This window comes from Falco biarmicus, chromosome 1 (assembly GCF_023638135.1).
Source record: "Falco biarmicus isolate bFalBia1 chromosome 1, bFalBia1.pri, whole genome shotgun sequence".
Classification (NCBI taxonomy): Eukaryota; Metazoa; Chordata; class Aves; order Falconiformes; family Falconidae; genus Falco; species Falco biarmicus.
In genome coordinates, this window is record NC_079288.1 from 44849901 (window position 1) to 44871111 (window position 21211).

Below are 21211 nucleotides of genomic sequence, written 5' to 3' on the forward strand. Positions count from 1 at the left end.
CAAGTTGCAAGAGGTGAATGAACACCCAGTAGAAGGTGATAATAGATTATGAGGCAGAAAATGTCAGAATAATTACATCAGGATCCTCTTATGGCTTCCTTGACTTTTTGGGGTTTTTTAAACTTCAACTTGCCTTTCACTTGTTTTCTTCCCCATACTCGGAAATTAAAAACATGATTTTAAAGCCAAGAAAGCAATTGGAAACTGCTCAGACTGTTAGTATTTTATGTCTTGTTATCGGAATGAGTGCCACAAAAAAAAAAAAAAAGATTGCATTTTCAAATGACAGTATACGGACTTCAAGATGTTTATAATTAACTCTTATAGAACTCTGTAAAAGTAGAGAACAAAGTAAAATAACTGTTGTGTATCAGGCAGGGATAGTCAGAATATAACTGCAGAAATATTTTTTTTTTTTCTCTGACAGGGTAATGTACAATAGAAAACCAAACTATCTCCAGAAAATTTTGTCTTGGGGATACTGAGCTGAAGCATATGACTCACAGGCTGTTTTTGAAGATAAGCATGTTGTTCTTTCCTTTCTGGCAAAAAGATGAACTAACAACAGTCTTCACTTCTGGTGAGGCTGTTGTGAGCTGAATGCTCAGGTTCCTCACTTCCCTGCTAGTCCCACAGCCAGGGAAAATGTCTGCAGAAACAGTTTCATTCATCAGCTACCCCAAAATCAGATGACTTCACCCCACAGCATTTTTCAGCAGGGCTGAGGCTTTCTTCTGCAAGCCTAGAGGTCACTGACCTGCAAAGTCTGTTCATGCCAGCCTTGGAGCAGCAGGTCCTTCACTGCCCAACTCAGCCAAGGTTCCCACTGTTGCCCTAGAAAACATTGATCTGTTGAGTTCTGTTCCTACATTAGAGTCTATTGTCCCAAGGCAGAATCCAGAATATGACCAAAATTTGAGTACTGCATCAGGAAATGAGGCTTTTTTAAACTGAAATTATCCTACAGGGGTGATAAAAAAGATTCAATGGAAAGATCATTTTGCTACCAGAAAATTCTTCCAGAGATGTGATTTTGACTGTTTCCTCTATGTAAGTGAGGAATATTGCAAAAACTTGCTCTCACTTCCTGGAATAAACTTACTGAATGCTATATTACAATGGCATTCAGCAATATATGCATGAAAATACTATGTAAAGAGAAAAAAGTAATCTATATTTTGCCATGGCTTGTTGAAATAAGTAGCCTTTTTGCCTAACCAAATGCAAACCATTTGCCTGCGGTTACTGTTTCACACAAAATTCTGCAATCCTTATCCAAGTGCTAAGTAACTCCAGGAAGAGCTTGCCTGAAGCCCCTGTGGAAGCTATCTCAGGCAGAAAGGGGCCAGGGGACACAGGTGTCACATCCAGTACCTAGGCAACAACACTGTCTTCAGCACCTTTGGGCCAAAATTCCCTGGCCATAATTTGCCACAGCTTTTGAGTGTGCCCCACGGCATCACAGAAGTTAATGAGGAACACCAAGGGAACAAGTCCTTGGGATTACTTTGCCCTACCCATGGGCTGCAGTCTACACCTCAGTCCTGATGACTTCCCACCACTTCCCCAGCCTGCTAACACAAAGTGCAGTTCATCATCTTTGCATGTAGTGCATGACTCTATAAACTTCAGGAAACCCTTCTTTTACAGGTTTCTGCCAGCAAGCACACTGGCTAGAACAGGTAAATACTATTTAATATTCCTGGTAAGGGATCATGATGTGAGAGGGTGCAGCTGGAGCTAGTCTTTGCTTATTCTACACATGTAAAAGTATGGAATAAGGTAAACAAGGAAGAAGTAAAAGCCAAGTCACCTCTTGGTTGGAGGGCCAAACTGCAGCAGATCAGTTCCCTGACTTTTGGAGCAGTTTGATGCTGGCCTGACATTTCTAATAAGGAACAACAACCAAATAACCAGATCTGCCCGAGAACCCACCAGGATGGCACTCACCAGTAAATAAGGTCCTGTGACCTTTTCCAGGATGAAGAGCACAGATCTCCACTATTGCAAGCCCTCCATGTGGTACCTACACCTCTGCACTCCTCTTTGGGGTGCCCTCACTTAACCTGTGGCGTGTCTGATCTAACAAGGAAGCAGAAAAAATGCCATTGAACAATTATTTTTACAACAGGACTTGGCAGGCCTGTTTCCGTTTAATATCAGTAACAAACCCTATATTGATATTTGTGGAAAATTAGTTATATCTGAAAATACTACCCTGGGATTCATGGGAAACAAAATAAAAATAAGAACCACTATAACAGTATTTTTACAGCCCATTAATATCCACTTCTAGATTTCCTTTGTAATTCCACAATATCCTTTCTTTCTCTACTATTCAGTATTCCTATTCCAAGACAGATGATATAATTTTAAAACAAAAATATTACAACCTTACAGTGAAAAACTTTCTTAACAATAACTTCAAAATTATTTGTTGTTCAGTATATTTATCATTAGCAGGGTATATTTATTATGAGCAATCATTTATTGGCATGATTGGATTAATCTCTATCGTTTTCTTTCATAAATAACCTTCTTAATTATCAAGAAAATATAATTAATCTATTTTTATTAAGGACAGCATTCTCAGATATTTGTTTTCTGTTAAAAAAATCTGGGATGACAAGTGAAAACTTAAAAATGCTAAAATAAGGACTTAGAAACAGCAGGCTTTACATATATGGCTTTGCCCGAAGTGTTTGTCTTTATTGTGCTTTAATATGTGGCTATAATTCTTAACAAGGAAAGAGAATAACCTTCTAGAGAGCAGACAGACCTCACTGCAGTGGATCAGGCATAGGCTTGTGTGGTTAAAACCAGAAGAACTGCTGTTTTTCTACAGATACTCACTGAGTATTTTTTCTGTGTTCTCGTTAGTGGGCTGTTTCAAGAAAACCAAGCAGTCCGCCTGTGCTGGCAAGAAAGAGAAAAGCAAATGGGCAAATGGGGAAAAGAAGTTGGGTATTTTTCTTCCCTGACCAGAAAGCAGCCTGTTTGGTTTTGCAAGCAGGTCAGGAGTAAGTCTGTTTTACAACACAAGTAATCACCAAGCAGCCAGAGGTTCCCAGCAGCGACCCCAGGGACTGCTTGTGCGTTATCAGGAACTGAAGAAAGGTGTGTCATCACATACCTGTGGTGGCAGGGTCACCTGCGGCTGGATGCACACAAGGCATGTAAGCAAATGGCACTGCTTTCTGCAAAATACGCCAGAAAATATGGCTATTTGAAACTGAAGATTTACTGCTGGGTTTCTCATCTTCAAAAGAATCCATGAACAAAGTGCATATTATGTGCTACTTTCTGTCAACCTGGAGGAAATGAAGTAAAATGTGAGAAGATTTTCACATAGAAATACATGGGGCTTTTTAACAATTTACATGTTTCTCTTTCCCCTTAGACACATTTCGTTGTCTTTTTATTAAATACATAAAGGTAAACGTCTTTGTTCACCACCTGTCTACTCATTACTTGCTTACTGGATACATTGCAGTTAAGTGGAATTTTAAAATAATTTTACAGAAAGAAAGCAAGTGGTTTTATATTTCATTATCAAGATGGTTTCCCAGCCACAAAGGACAGCGTGGGAGGATGGACAGAACTATCTAGTGGGCAAGTAAAATAAGAACACCATTTTTAGCTAGCAGCTTAGTGAGTATTGGGGAGGACTGAGACTGAAAGGCAAGGAGGAAAGACGGCCTTTGGTATAGTAGAGGGAATTCAGAGGGAAGGAATGACAGGATCAGAGGAAGGAGCTATAAATTCTTTTGACAACTTCAAAGCAAGCAGAGTTGAGGGGAGGAGATGTATACATGAGTTTGCCTTTTACTGCACTGTATTAATTTTCACAGTCTTTTTCAGTTATGCCCTACTTATTTTCTATCTGTAAATGCATTACCAGCCCAGAGATCCCAATTACTGTGGGAATTGCAGAGGTTCCAATTACTAAGGAAACTTGTTAAAATTTCTTTTCTAAACACACATATGATGCTGAGACACTTGAGATCCCAAGCAGAATGAAAGGTTGAAAATAGTGCAGATCACAGTGTTTGTAGGATTCAGAACATTTACATGCACATCTATTATCATGTTTAAGTTGCACATCAATTCATTTTAATATATTGGCAAAAGAAAAGTACATGAGGTATGGCATTCAGATAGAAGGTCAGTCAGCAAAACAGGTGATTGGTGCTTTTTCTTATCTCTATTGAATGTGGAAGGAGGCGTTGGAAAAGGTAGTGAACACGCTTCCCTTTCCCCCTCTGTTTTCCATAAAATGTGGAGAAAACCCATAAAAAGATGTTCATACAGTATCCTGGTTTCTGTGCAGATCCCTACTTATGGTTTAAACAATAGATATTAAATTAAGGTTTTTCTAGCAAGTACAGAAAGAGAAAATGTATTCTATATTATTTAAATGCTGTTGGATAAAGAATGTATGATTTATGTTGAAACAGGTAAAATGACACAGATCAGACTCCCTCGTGTGACTTTCCATGACTGCACAGGAGCTCTTTCTTCCCTTACCTGATGCCTCAGAAACCTCTGTGCTGCTGTCCAGTTGTCTGGCAGAACTGGCCCAGGGTCAGAGCTGAGGGAAGAGATCTGTAACTCTCCTTTTGTGTAACAAATGGCTGTAGATTTGTCTCTAAGAGCAGCAGTGAAACAGAACAGCTTGCTGATTGGCAAAATGGGTAAAGAATAAATGACAATAAGGAGAGAAAACCAGAAATAAGTTATACATTGGTTTTTAAAATGAGTTATATGGACATTTATGTACATACATATAGGTGTGTATACATATACACATATATCAAATATATACCATTAGCTGGGCAGGTGCTTACAATAAGATGAAATGAATAGTAGGATTTGAGGGGAGAGTTCTACTGTGAAAATCATGGAGAAAGTTTGGATAACAGAAATACATCTACTGGAATAAATTGCATTACCCTCTACGTTTTTTAAACTGTACAAGAAAAATACGTGAATACTCAGTATTGAAGAAACTGGTACAGTGAGTTCAAGTTCAAATCTGTACAAAAGCTTGTACAGAACAAGAAACTTAGTGTAGTTCTAATGATTTTGTTTACCTAGAATCACAGAATCATAGAATCATTTAGGTTGGAAAAGACCTTTGAGATCATCAAGTCCAACCATTAACCTCGGGCTGCCAAGTCCACCACTAAACCATGTTGTTAAGCACTTCATCTATGCATTTTTGACCACCAGGGATGGTGACTCAACAACCACTTCCTGGACAACCTGTTCCAGTGCTTGACCACTTTTTCAGTGAAAAAAAATTCCAAATATCCAATCTAAAACTCTCCTGAAGTAACTTGAGTCCCTTTCATCTTGTCCTATGATTGGTTACTTGGGAGAAGGGACCTAACCCCCCATCCCCCCCCGCCTACAACCTCATTTCAGGTAGCTGTAGAAAGCAAGATGGAACCATTAAATTAAACCTGCAGGTGGTGGCTAATTTAATTCATCTGTCAGTGGGGCTTCAAACTGAGTTGGCATTGGGTAAATATGTGACTCAGCCTGACATTAACAGCTCGACTCCTCTGCACTGGGGAAGAATGGTCATCCTTGTTTGATGAGATACAGAAAGCACTTTCTAATGTTTATCTTTTCTATGTCGGCGGAAATGCACAAGTTGGCAAGCATTCACATGTAATTCATACCAACTACAGAGCAATAGGCCTGAACTGTTGTTGCTCTGAATTTCTAAATATTTCAAATCTAAAGATTTAATAGATTTTTATAGAATGATTGTGTACCATAAAAAGACTAAAATAACTTCCACCTATTTCACAGTAAGAGACACAAAAATAATTTCATTTCTGTTCCTGCCTTTCAGTGCTGAATCAATTAGACTGTATAGACTCATAGAATCATTTAGGTTGAAAAATAATTTAAGATCATTGTGTCCAAACATAAAACTAGTGCTGCCAAGTTCACCACTGAACTGTTTCCCTAAGTGCCACATCTACCCATCTTTTAGATACCTCCAGGGATGGTGACTCAAGCACTTCCCTGGGCAGCCTGTTCCAGTGCTTGACCACACTTTCAGTGAAGAAATTTTTCCTAACGTCCAATCTAACCCTCCCCTGGTGCAACTTGAGGCCATTTCCTCCTGTCCTGTCACTTGTTACCTGGGAGGAGAGACCGACCCCCACGTGCCTACAACCCCCTCTCAGGCAGCTGTAGGCAGCAATGAGGCCCCCCCGAGCCTCCTTTTTCTCCAGGCTGAACACCCCGGTTCCCTCAGCCGCCCCTGACAAGACTTGTGCTCCAGACCCCCCACCAGCCTCGCCGCCCGTCCCTGGACACTCTCCAGCACCTCAGTCTCTTTTGAAGAGAGGAGCCCAAAATTGTACTTCTTTCTTATCTGTGCCATTCGTAGGGAGGTATCAAAGAAAACTGTTAGTTACTGAATATCTGTTTTGTTTTCTTGTAGACAGTATCACCTACATGACTGAGTCCAGACTGAAGAGGAATGGAAAGTGGAAAATTTAAGGAATCGGTTTGTCAGTCTTTATGACTGACAGTCATAAGGTGTTTATGATTCCATCTGTATGACCACAATATCTCTTTGGGTTTTGTCTAACAACATGATGGTCTTACAGTAAATCAGGGACAAACCTAAAAGTTTTCTTAAGATTGTGATCAATTATTAGGGACCTTGTTATCAACAAATGCATCTGAAAAACAAAAAGTGATTTTCAGTATTATGCTTATATCAGATCTCATCATTTGTGGGGAGGGTCATGGGGTTCTTGTTTAAGCTTTCAAATGCATATAATGATATATTATTCCTCATAAGTTAAAAATAAGTTTTGTGGGGTTTTTAGCATAAAATTAATGTTGGAAATTGAAGCTTTAACTGGGAAAAAGAAGTATTATTTGACAAATTTTATCTATGATTGCTTAAGAATGTGCTTTAGTGTAATGTAGAAATAATGGAACATTGAAGTGATAGTCTTGTGCTCTTAGCAGTGCAAGAGCATCAGAGAAAGCATTTTGTATCATCCTCCATGATTGTAAATGCCTTTTCTGTTTCCTGTACTTATTTTAAACAGTTGGTACTAAATACCATATAGATAAGGAAGAACTTTTAAAACATATTTAGTATAAACTTTCCCAGTGACCCTAGTGAGACATGCTGTGAATCTCTTGGGGTTTTCTAGTCTCCTTGGAAAGATCATATTTCTTATATATTTCACCTGCTTAATGCTTTGAAGTGATAACTTAAATAGTTAGAGCTCAGCTGTGTTCATAGATTTTAATGATTAAAAAACGATTGCTTCCATTACCAATATGTTTCATGTTGAAAAATATGTTCATTTGAAAAAACAAGTTGAATCAGCATTGGAATGGAATTATTCATTGTGACATGGAAAAAAAATTGCATTGCCTGTCTATATATATTTCATTGTCTACAATATACAGAGAAAAAAAAGTAGAAAACTTTAGTATAAATGGAGAAATTCAGTTTTCAGTGTTAGCTATAATGACAGTTTATTGCCAGAATAAACTTTTGAACTCTGAGAAACATAACCTATGAAATTCTACTAACTAAAGTACAATAATTAAGTGAATAAGGAATCTAGTGACAGCATTGGAACCTTGGCAGAACATCAGAAGCTCAAAAAGTGATTATTTTTTTTTTAAGAAAAATAATGCACTGATTTTAAAACATATCCCTATTAATTCCATTCATTAGTATTTAATCAACAAACCCTTCAACTGGAATCAGAAGTTTAAAAGGACTGACTTTCTTTAAATACTCTTCTTATTCCACTTGAAAAATTAAGACAGGAAGTTTTGAACATATGTCTGTATTGTAATGAAATGTGGTTTCTCTTAAATGTGCATGTCTCTCTAACTAAATATTGATAATCACAACTTATGTCTGTGTGTAATAATAGCCTTGTCAAATCTCTCTCTTTCATGATATAAATGTGTCATAAACAACTATCAATATATCAGAGCTCCACAAATCCTGTACACCATAATCCATTCTCCAGCTTTTGTGAAATTCTGGCATCGATGATTAATATTGTTTTAGAATAACAGCACAATCATATTTTCCAATAATGTACTCCATGTTATTTAAGGAATCATTGGAATATCCCCTAAGTTTAAAGTCTGAATTGTCTCTGTGATGACAGATTTTTTCTGAAAAAATGTAAACCACAGCTGTAAATCTTATTAGAAGTGTGCTGTCCGTTCTCAAAATGAGTGAATTTCTAAGGTGCTAAACCTGAAATACCATTATTTATTCCATAAAAATGAATATAACAAATATGCAAACAGATATATTGGGTGAGAGAACAATATTAGACCTTTACATCTGTAAAATATTACAATTTTTTGTTTTATTGTTGCTATGACAGTCATTTAGTTCTTTTGCACTAAGATGTTTTATTGACTGTACTCAAGCAAATTTTGAAGAGAAGAAAATGGAAAAGTATTTTTGGAAAATAGGTTAAAATCTTGAATTCTTATTTATTATTGAAATAATTTTTTAGGCAGGTCTGAGTAGAATTAAATGTTTAACTTGATATTTTTAGTCAATATATCCATAGATGTGAATTACATTTACATTAATTTTCCTGCAAATAACATTTCTAGACTTATTTTTCTAGGACATAGGAAAAGGACTATGTATTAAGAAACAGCTGCCTCACAGGTCTATTTTATGAGGCTAATATAGCTAACTTTAACAATCAGTTTATAAAGTCATTGTTACTGGTTTTATCATAACTTATAAATATAAAAAATATTTCTGCCTCTAAAGCTTTAGTTGTCCTGGTGGAACATAAATTAAATATAACATGAACTTCCATTAATTACCTGTTGACTTCTTTATTGGTAACAGAATATGCAACACTTAGGAAAAACCACCATTACATAAGGGCAATGTATTCTGACTGGTTAAGTGGCTTGAAAGATATCATTGATAGAAAAATACATATATATTTATGGAAAATTTGTACTCACTTTATAAACATGATATAATGGATAAAATGACAGCAGAACGTGATGACAGATGAATGTGTTAAATACAACAGGATTAGCATATGTCTTTAACTCAGTTAACAGCTTGTCACAATGTTACTTGGTAAATGGCAATGTAAAAAAAAAGATTAAAATGTGGTGTGTAATTGCCAAAATATTTCTATTACTTCTGTTGGGGTTTCCAGTCAGTACTTCAGACTGCAGTCTAAAAATCACTTTATAAAGAAGCAGCATTAAATTTGAACAGAAGAGTATACTACACAGCTAAATGAGACTCAGATAAAAGCAGAGAAATATATTTTGGCAGTAACTCTACAAGGGAAACGTGCACATATTATCCTCCTTCTATTTTTCTTTTAACAGCTATGGCAGCATGGCTTTTTCAGGTACACTAAGCATATGTGTTTATCTCTCCCAGATGCTTAAAAGAATATAAGCCCATTTTCTTTTACCTTTAGATTGGAAAACATACTGAAATCACTTTGAAAATCATGTTTAACACACTGTTCTAATAATTCCATAAGCTGACCGCAGACAGTATAAAATATATGTGACTTTTCAGCCTTCATAAGTGGTAACTTACTATACATGGAACAACATGATGATCCATATTCAGATGCTCCCAACTTCTCTTCAGTCTCCAAACTTCACCTGAGAGGCAAGCTTAGCCCTTCTGAAGATAGCTAAGAGCTCAGACACCCGTCTAAGGCTTTCTTACCAGCTCAGACATTGCAGAAGCCACATGAAACGATGGTGCAAAAGTACCAAAGACACATAATGTCACAAACAAACAATACCAGTTGTTGGGTCAGATAACCAAATTGGTACTTACTAAAACCTCTACAGGACAGTTTCTCAGATGCCCTTTTTCTGTACTCTCTGCTGCAAGGTGCCTTTTCTCCGGCCATATCAGAGTAAAGGGCTGTGAGTAAACTGCCACTGAGCAGCATTGCTGGGCAGCTGCACAGTGGTGGTGGCCAGACTTATGGCCTAGATTTATGAATTTGTAAATTGTTTCAAGGAGAAATTTTATGTGAAATTCAGAATGTTATTGAAACATATAAACACTTCTGAGATTAGCCTTTTATTTTTACAACAAAATATTGTGGTATCTCTCTAAAGGGTAAAAAGAAAGGAGAAGGGGGCTGCAGCATCCTGTTTAGGATTAGAGGGATGTCTGCAGGCACCTCTGTGGTGAGGGATTGGCAGGCTGCGCGACTCACACCAAATTTTTTCAATGGCCTTTGCCAAAATTTGGTCATCAATTTTCCTACTAATCAGGCGATACCTTCCTGGAGAACGGACACACAGTTTTACTACTGTGAAATGGTACATCAGAACAAATGTGGTATGATCCTAACTAGAGGGAGAACTCAGTACATCTGAAGAATCTCTATAGCATTTAATTTGATGATGGTATCTTGTTGCACATTTCTTTTTCTAAGACTGTAACTTCATACAGTCCTAAAAAGCTTTGGATAAATTTCTGTCTATAGGAAAGTTGCGTGCCGAGAAAGCAGAGAGACTGAAAAGCTATGAGACAGTAGTAGAGTGTTTGTTGATACAAATTACAGATAGAGCCAGGGGTGGGGGTGGTGGAAAATTGTGGAATGGTATTCCACATTACTTCTATAATTGTTCTTAATGTCAACATGTTTATTAAATCCCCTGTGTCAACATATAACATAATGTCCTAAAAAAATTTAAAAAAAAATTAAAAAAGTTATACAACTCTTTTTCTCTAGAAAGCTTGAAAAGACCTTTCAACTGAATCTTTATTACTTCTTTTACATTTTCTTGGCTCAGCAAGCCTGTGATGTCAGGAAAAGTATTTTTTGAAATCTTCTGTTGGCTGTATGAAAACAGCAAGCTACTGGAATAACTGGAATGATTTTTGGAATATATCTTACTTGAGAAGTTAAAAGGAACACCTATCTTTCATTATACAATTTATCTCTTAGGAAGTCTGAGAGGTGCCTTCCTCTTAATTTCTCTAGTAGCGCCAAACTTCTTACGCTTACAAGATATTTAAAAGGTATTGGGAAGGTTTTTTGTAAACATCGAAGTTGCTTCACTTTCTTGAAAGTATAAAAATTTGATACATTCTCCAGTGAAGTTAATTACTATTGAAGTTAGTATAATTCAGTTCATAGTACCCAAGCGGTGAGCAGGGTCGTATGCTTCAGAGGCGCAATTATCTAACCATAGTGAAACCACGCAAAGTGATCTGCTGCCATTTAACTGCAAGTACTTAGAGTCTGATAAAAATCCTCCATTATGAAATGAAGCATTAGAACTCATTTCCCCAGAGATGTGTGCTGGTTTATGACAAATTCTTTCTTTTCTACATACTTTATGACTGGTTATATTGTACTTTTGTCTTGTCTTCAATGAAGGGGTACACTAGTAACTATGTTTGCTCTTATAAAATTCTTTTATCAGTAGACAATTATTTACCAGCTGTAATTGTATCTATTTGTACTAAAATTCACTACGCATTATAGTAAATATATGTATCAAGTTATATGCATGTGATTAAATATACAGGTGAAGGGAAGGAAACATTTTCCAAGAGGAAAACCAATAGTTTTAACACACTTGAAAACTTTAAGATCAATTCTCATTTCAAAAATACCATGCTAAAATAAACACGTTACTTATTCTGTGATTAGTTTATGCCCCAAGTTAGGCAGCAGCAGGGAATATATTATCCTGCTGCTCCAAACTGTGCTTTCAAGGAGGACTGCTGTTGCTCTTTCTCTGCATTCCTGCTTCTCTCTGTCCCCATGTAGAAAAGCTACAGAGGCTTGCGTCTTAATATAAGGACATAGTCTGTGTGAATATCCCTCCTTTGGCTTCCTCCAGTTAAATTTCTCAGCATGGCCCATGCACAATGCAGAGCATGCTGGAGGCTAAGCACCAATTACACCTCCTTCCTTTCCTTTCACTTCTAAGATGATTTGTTTGCACATTTGTCCTATTTCCCCTAAAACTACCTTCCACTCTCTATGTAGACAAACAATTTCTATAAATTTCCTGTAGTATACAATGCTGTTCATTTTTTCACATTTCTAGCTAATAATTACATCCAATTAAAAGGTGAGAAGCGTTGTGCTTTACAAGAAATTTATTGAAAGTGCGTGGCTATTCTAAATAGTTCCCTCCAAGCAAGCATGAGACAGCACCCCACTGCCAGTACCTCTTGACATTGTGAGCAAAAACAGTTTCTCAACTTGATATCTGCTACTTTTACTCTGTTCTTAGTCTATCTATAATTTGTCAGCATAAGCCCCTTAAGCCATGTACATCAGTCATGGAGTCTCCACAAACAGGAGAATCTGAGATTTGATTTTGGTGGGATGTGTTGCGATGCATCTTTCTTCTATGAGTAGTTTGGGAAAGTGCTGTGGATTTTTTTTAATTATTTTTTGGGGAGGTCCTAGTAGAAATAAATGAGCTCCAGTTAACATCCTCACTGGGCATACTGCAGAAAATTCTAAGTATAGATCTGCACACAACCTCCTTGTTTTTAGGACTTCAAAACTATTTCATATTTAAGCAAATGTAGAGAATCTCTTGGGTTTAGGAAATACAATGTATAAAGAAGCCGCAGAAAGTTATAAGCAAAGTGTGGACTGAAACAGATTTAAAAATATATACTCCTGAAAATGCCTGCATTTCCTCATATAGTGTACACACTTCCACTACATACAGACTAACCCCATTTAAGAGACTCAACAGCAACAATAAAAAGCATAAATACATAAACCACAGAGAAAGAGAGAGAACCTCAAACGTGTCTTCTAAAGATACATCACAACCACCTCAATTATCATGTAAAGACAGAAATGAGAACTCAATAAATAGAAGCTGTCATCACATGTTTATCTCTAGAATAACTGAAAAAAACCGAACAGAAAAAGTGAACTGAAGATACAACAATTGTTGATTTTTATAAAATGTGGATAATTTTTTTTAAATACTTTATGGTAATAATATTCTACAAGAAGTCAGACCTGCTGCTTCATAGAAAACAAACAAACAAAACAGGATAGAGGACTTGAGGAGAGCAATCTTCATCAATTAAAAAAAAATATTAAATAGGTGCTCTGTTTGGGAGTGGGTTTGGTCAATAATATATAGCTCTGTGTGTCCTGCTGTGGTTGTGGATTATTGCCTTCATCTTTTATACTCTACAATACTTGCCCCTGTAACAACAGATTTACTTAGTCCTTGGTGAAAGATGACAGTATGAATGACAGTTATTTTTCCACGTGCTTCTGCGTTTCTTATTTCAGTGCCTCCAAAGCCTTTTTTTATAGCTACCCCTGTCCAGATGTAGATGAATTAAGCATATTTCATATTTTTTCATTGCAGTATAACAAATAGATTATCTATCCGAAAGTCACAGGGAAAGCTCTCTTCTCTTCCTTTAAGTACTCTCAGTTTGTTCTAATGTAATCGTATCAAGCCCATTTAGTTGTTTAAATGAGCCTCTGATAAATACGCCACAGCCCATTTAAACAGGTGTGCAGAAAGTCACATCAGTCTCCCACGAAATGCATTCATACTCTGCCATGCCTGCCAGAGCACCTGAATCATGGAGAACTGCTACTTCTTTGGACACTTTTTCTTAATTTCTTCCTTACATAACACACGTCAATTAAGACAGCACATTTCTCTAAGACAAACATAGAATACTGGCACATTGCTTTTGTCCTTTCACTCATTTTACAGAACATCAGCGTGTGGGACTTTTTTCCAGAGAGGTGTAACGCAGCACAAGGTATTGAATGCGCATCAGCCGCTAAAGTGTGCACATTGTGGGGCCTGTAAAATTCGTTATTATCACAAACGTGAAGACTGGATAGAGAGTTTATTCTCTAGGGTCAACAGAAATCTTAAGTTACTATTAAGTGGGAATTACAGACATAGGTATTTTGACATAATAAAATTTTAATGAGTTCTAATATTCTGCTTGCTTCTGTATGTTGATGAGTTAAAATCCACTGAATGATGCCAGCCTCTTCAGGTGATCATTGCTTTTAGGCAATGCCTTTACCATGTTCCAAGACTTCATAACAATTTGATTTATGATTTAGCTTAACAGCTAAAACCAATTTTTGTTTACATTGTGTATTTAGTTAATGCCAAGAGAAGAATAATTTGTATACTGTATCTTCAAAGTATATAAAGTGAATGACATGATGGTTAGTTAAACAGACCACAATAAAGAACCATCAGAAGAGGTTTTGTGAAACTTAAACACTGGTCTTGGCCTGAAAAACCCTCTAAAACCAGAACTACTTTTGATTAGAAAGTTTTCTATACGGACCATAGATGAGGTTGAAGAGAACTGCCCTTTAGACTGACATAAAATACTTGTCTGATTTGGACAATTCAGTTAATTTTTTTCCCAATGGTAAAATGAGGACAACGATATTTGAATACTACACAGAGTCCACACTGAGCTGGAAGTGATGGAGTATGATGCAGTGTGCACTATAGACAAGCCTGTCAGCATCTGAAAGACTAGTCCCCTGTGAGAGACAACAGGATTGTTGTCTGATGATGTTCTTCATAGCTAGGATGGAGCAAGCATTTACTCCGAGCTAGGTCATCTGGATTCTCAGTTCAGATAGTATATTTTTATTGGCAATATATATTTCCCATCTATGAATCTCTTGACAGATTGTAAAATTACTTTGAAGAAGCAAGGGGGAGCAGAGAAGGAAATCTGACTCTTAACTAATTAAGCTTTATAATATCCCCATGAGGCATTTCTTGTTTATTACTGAGGAATTGAAAGCATGCTGCTCATCTTAATGTTAACTGGAGCTGTAGATGCTCTGAACCTTGAAAATAGATCATTTCTTTTGATGCCTGAAGAGGCTGTGAGGATTTTGGCCTTAGTGTCTATCTCAGAGTCATACATTTAGTTACTGGCAGAAATGGAAAAAACAACCCAACCCAAACCAAACCAACCAACCAAAAAAAAAAAAAACAAAACCCCAAACACAACCAGCCAACCAACCAACACCCCCCCACCCCAGGTCCATCATCAGCTCTGTGTTATAACTTGAAAACCTACCCTTTCTTTATGCCTCAGCTTTGCATTGCAGGATTGTTTTAATGTATCTGCTGAAAATATATGCTGAACCGTACAAGGGAGTACAACCCATTTCAAGAGCTCTGGGAAGTATGTTAGAAACTGAATGGTCCTAACTCATCTTAATGGCTTTAGAGAATAGCTCTGTATTTTCCTGTCATTGTTGCAAACTGACAGACTCTTCCTGTGAGGAAGGTGGAAGCCAAAGAAACGTCTGCCAGCTGGTTCACAAAGATGCTCAATGTGTTGCACATTAGGGAGCCAAAGGGCCAGATGGTGAAAGCACCCAGACCTTTGAGTAGATTCCTATTCTCATTGCTGCAACCACCTACAGCTGTAGTTGGGGCAAGCCAGCTCATTTCTGTCCATCTTTCCAAGTGCAATTGATCAGCCCATTACTACTACTTGGATGTAAACTGAATGGTGAACTAAAAAAAATTAGGAAGTGAGATCTCAGTGTTTCTCTTTAGCATTGCTGAATCCAGCAGCCTCACATATTGATCCCACTCAAACAATATTTCAGCTTGTGGTTTATAACACTATTCTGTTCTCTTTCCTTTAATTCCTTTCCAAAGCAGATGTATGTAGCCCACTTCTATTGAGCTTGGTATCCACCTGCTTCTCATTGGAGTCAACAATAAAACTTTGCTCTGGGTGAGAGGATAAGGAAAGATACAATTACAGCCTTTCCCTATGTGAAAATGTTTTTTTTATTTTTTTCTCCCCCCACACAATGGTCTGCGTGCTCACCATAACAGTGGATAGGAATCACATCATCAGCCAGCTCCACCAAGAACAGGACCCCAAAAGCAGCAGTAAGAGGGAAAAATGGAGACATCAAATAGTTTGAATTGCAACCTACATACTTGGAAAAGCTTCATCTTTCATTGTAATATCTTTCCCCAGTGCTGAGAACACACTGCAAGAAACACTTCATTTTAACACATCTTGCATTCGTTCTCCTGGCAGTGTTAAGTCTCTGTAAGTTTAGCATCTGTTGCATGTTATTACAACGTCCACCTTTTTCAGGAGCACACAGCAGCCTGGAGGATTACATAGGCCTATTGCAACAGGACCAGAAGGCACCTCCCTTGCATTGTGCTCAGATAACTTCTGGTACAGGCAACCACACCACATACTGCCTTTTGTAACTTTGTGTAACTTCACCTTAACAACAAATAGCCTCTCTGGCCTTCACTTGTTGGGAACTATAACCTCTCTCTCGGATGGTTAGAAACCTTCTGCAGTTTTTAGCCTACACGTGTTCACCTGCATGCTATGCTTATTTCCTTTGATGTGGTCTTTGTTCCTTACCTTATACAGTTTTCTCTCTGAATTGTATACCCATTTGCAGTAGTTATAGCAACAATGATAACTCCATCTGCAATAGTTATAGAAGCAATTATACCTTCATCTGCAAACTCAGCTTTCCATTACTTTGTTTTTTCACCCTATAATCCAGGCAGATTTTTTTGGCTTTTTTTTCTTCTTAAGAAATGAATAGTACATGGAAATTATTAATTATATGCTTAATAGGGGTAGTAGTACCCAATCTTCAATGAAGATACTTCACATGTGATATGTCGTAGGGTCATATTTGATTTCTCTCAGGCTAGATCAAATTATTGACTCACAGTTACATTAGGAAAGTTAGGCTCCTTTCCTTGTTAATAAGGGGTCCCCTCTTAAGTTCTGATATCTTATATTTAAGCTGTGAATTTTTATCCCATCAACATTATTTCTCCTACTATATATTCTGATACCCCTGTATAGATATTGTAAGAATATAATTACACACAGTATAGAACAGGAAAAAAAAAATAAAAAAGAAGAAGATAAAAAGGAGGGTTAAAAAGCACCAAAAAGAAATTTAAAGCTGAGGCCTTTCTTCAAACTACACTATTAGCACTACTTGTAGCTGGATCTTACACCCATCCCTTCCTATTCCAGCTGAATTAGGAATCTTTCAAATGGAATTATATCAAATATTGCACTCTTAAAAAAGCCTCATATCATTTTCTTGGTTGAAAAATCAAGCGCTATTAGACGGCTCTGGTACAATCTTTCTCTGATACATGGGTAGTGCAACAGTTCAGAACATTTCCAATTTACTACTACTCAGATTGACAAAGTAATCAGAAACCAATTACTTTAATTCTTCAGCTTTAGCTCTATTCATTGAGTCTCACAGTAGAACATGAGAAACTAGGTAAAAAATTATCTTATGCTTTGGCAAAACAGCATAGAAAAATCTTTCTTTATACTTTTTTTTTTTTTTTTTTTACTGGTCATTCATTACCTGCTAAAGCTGTCATACAGATTTTTGTTTTCAGAGCTTTCTTAATTCCAAATGACAACAAAAAGGCTAAAAGACACTCTGGAGCACTGCTGCTTGTTTTCAATACTTATGATGCGACATTTCTCTATCTAATATTATATACTCTAGTTTTTATCCAGCACACACAGGTGTTCCATTATGTTTAGCATAAATTAAATCAGGTTTACTCAAGAGAAATGCAAAAGAGCTAACATAAAAAGGGCTGGTTTATATTCAGAGAAGAACGGAGTCATTTAAAAAAAACAATGTTTGTTCCTAGAACTATATTCAAAACATTTACATTCACCTGTTTCCAGAAGAGAAAGTCCAGTAAATACAGTTTCCAATGCCTCTTAAAGACAGAAATCAATTTCAAAAGACTGCAGACAGAAATAATGAGGGCCCCCACCCCGAGTTACAAGGAGACAAAGACCTTAAAACAAAAGGATATTTACATGCTGATGCAAGAGATCTGGGAAAAGCATAAGAGCAAAACAAAGGTTAGGAAGTTGTTATTGGAAAAAAGAAGGTGGGAACACTTTGTAGACTCTGTGTCACACCAAGCCTATCCCAGAGTCATTTGAGTCCTCAATGTCAAGCTAACAGAAACGTAACTTTGAATTTTATATTCCTATTATAATGGCAAAAGAAAGTGCAATTCTTATTTGACCTTTCAGAGTTAGGGGCATAGCTTTGATTCACAAACCCACTGATATAAAACATCAATTCTGCATGACAATAATTTGTTAATCTACTTGTTTGAAATATATTGGAATTCTTGGAATGTTGTATCACATAACAGAAAGCTTACAACAATAGAAAAACCTAGACCATTTATGTGCCCGTTGATTCCTGTCAGCTCAAAATGCTACATAAGAATAAGAAAACAAAAGGAATCCAACCTGCAAAGCAGTACTGTTAAAAATAGAGGCCTGGACTTTACTATCTTTATGTTCTTTCCAAAGAAAATAGGCCTCCCTACTTGCAAAGTCTAGGAATTTCCATCTATTTGCTTTCATGAGCAATTATATGAAGTCATGAGTGATTATTGAAATGGTGAACATTTAGGAAAGGATTTCTTTCTTAAATCAATATATGTGAAAATAATCCCATTACAAAAACAAAAAAAAAACGCACAAAAACTGAAACCCCATTCTCTTCCACAGAGCTGAAATAAATATGATTTTTAAATACATGTTCCTTTAAATATAGGCTTTCTGAAGATAATCTGAATAAAACTAAAATTAAGTGCTTCATCATATATCAGAGAAGGAATTTATAGTGTGTCTATTTTGGCCAAAGTTGTTAACATATAGTATTGACAAACATTCATCAGAAATCCAGGCGTCCATGTCAGTAAAGATCTATTTTCTTCCAAGAAAATTCCTGTGAAGAAATTTCAAAGGCGGCTGTCAAATCTAAAACCTGCTAGGTGACTGGTTTGGGTTTAGATGTTAGCTACAGACAAGCCTGTAATGTTAAAGAACAGTTCAAAATCAGATATTTTTTTTTTGTCTTCACAGTGCATGTGGACATGAGGTTCTTCTATCATGAGAATAGTTTCTTACTAATGCTCAAACAGAAATTTACCCCCAGGCTACCCAGCTCACTTGCACTAGGTAAAACTTAGAATCAGAATCATGGAACCATTTAAGTTGGAAAAAACCTTTAAGATCGTCATGTCCAACCATTAACCCAGCACTGCCAAGTCCACCACTAAGCCATGTCCCTAAGCACCGCATCTATACGTCTGCAAGTATTAGAGCATTGGAGTCTGATGTCATGGAAATATGCTGTCAGCAACTCAAGTACGCTGATTTCCCTCTTGATTAAATAGCTATTAAGAGTTGTACTGGGTCTGGCTGAGCCCCGTAGCAGCCCTCACAGTGTTGTGCTTGTGTTGGCAGCTAGGAAGGTGGCAATAACACACCAGTGTTTTGACCACTGCTGAGCAGTGCTCACACAGCATCAAGGCTGTCTCTCCAGCCTTCCCCCTCCCACACCCCACACTAGGATAGGTGTGGGAAAACTCTTGGAAGAGAACATAGCCAGGATAGCTGACCCAAAGTGACCGATCAGATATTCAGTATCATACGAGATCTGCTCAGATATAAAAACTAAGAGAAAGGAGAAGGAAGGGGGGACATTTATTATTTATGATGTCTTTCTTCTGGAGTAACCACTACATGTACTAAATGAAGCTTTGCTTCCTGGGAGGTGGCTGAACATCACCTGCTGATGGGAAGTAAAGAATAACATCTTTCGTCTTCCTTTGCTTTCACAGATGCAAATTGTTCTATTGCTTCATTAAGCTGCTTTTGTCTTGACCCACAAGTCTGGGGGGTTTTCATCTTATTTACTTCCCCCCTGTTCTTCTGAGGAGGGGAGTGACAGAGCAGCTTGGTGTGTACCTGGCATCCAGATAAGGTCAAACCACCCAAGAGCTTAAATAATTCTATTACGTTAAAAGTTGCCAAGGGTCAAAGGAATAATAGAAAAATTTAACCTTAGATGAGTGAATCAAAAAGACTTATTTTAGTGTTTAAGGATGTGTGCTTTGACTCAAAAGTTAAGACAAAAATCAAGGACCTGAATCTCACATAATCAGCAGGAGTTTAGGAAATACATTTTATCGAGCTCTAAAAAAATCAAATTTCATAGCAAAAATACAACTGAGCAGGCAGATCCTTTAATATGCAAAAAAATCCATGCCTGAAAAATCTGGTTTTGTAAAAGAAAACAGGCTTGAGCACATAGTGCTGTTACTAAACAAAACTAGCAACAATCTTTCAGGTGGCAAGGGCCTGTAAGCATGAATGGAAATTCCTCCAGCAGAAATTGTGAACTACCCACCTCAGTGAAGTAGCACAGGAGAGTCCCAGAGGAACCAGCATCCAGAGATGTGCACTTCTTGGGCAATCACAGTATTTTTCTTCCACAGCCAGATGCACCCTACACAAAATTTTGAATATTTTCTAATAACTTTTTGGCACTGCTATCAGGTGAGTCTACTTTGGTGGCACTCATTTGCTATTTTGACGTTAGCTCTGGGTGTACAGTGGCAAGTCTATAACCTTTCTGGCTTCTTGTTCCTCAAGGTCACCAACATCATTTCCCTCCAAAATTCAAAGTCTTTAAGGGGTAGAAAGTGAAATGTACTATAAATGTTTCCTCTACCCGTGTTACTTCTTTACTCTTACCTTCTCAGATATGTTTGGAAATGATACAAGTGCATCTGAATCCTTAAAATTTGAAAAATACTTATCTCAGGAATTTTATCTATATAAATTTTATACAGAGGGATATCAAATATAGTAATATATTATTAGTTAATTCTCTTAAAGAAATTATTTTCCTCAGTGGGGAAAAGGAGAGAACTAGCACTGAATCGGTGCCAATATACCCATAAAACCCTTTCTTGTCTTCCATTCCATGGTGGAACAAAACTCTCCTACTCAAGGGAAGATAACTGCACTGCCTTGTTTCCCTTAAGCATCAATAGTAAGAATACCTGGGAGAAAGAAATCATGCTATCTGTAACTTCATATTCAAGCTCCCTAAATTAAAAATTCTACTTGAACCATAATGTTATTAGTCAAGAACAAATAGGCTAGACAGATACTTAATGTAATGTACTATAAGTTAAGGGGGGGGGGTCAATAAAAAAAGGGAAATAAAATGTGTCCATGTTTAACAGATGGCCAAATAATTAATCTATCACCAACTTATTTAATTACCTAGTTACAAATTTACAGTGT

The 21211-nt window shown here is 37.0% G+C and overlaps 1 long non-coding RNA gene across 1 annotated transcript in view; it reads right to left on the bottom strand.

Annotated features, from left to right (window-relative positions):
• Positions 1-381: 381 nt before the first annotated feature.
• Positions 382-21211, bottom strand: part of LOC130154021 (uncharacterized) — a 33147-nt gene continuing 12317 nt past the window's right edge. The window contains exons 2-5 of the long non-coding RNA XR_008823567.1: positions 4528-4678; positions 2854-3311; positions 1951-2082; positions 382-961 (exon numbers count right to left, since the gene is read on the bottom strand). This is a non-coding gene — a long non-coding RNA (uncharacterized LOC130154021). The remainder of the gene's footprint in view (positions 962-1950; positions 2083-2853; positions 3312-4527; positions 4679-21211) is intronic.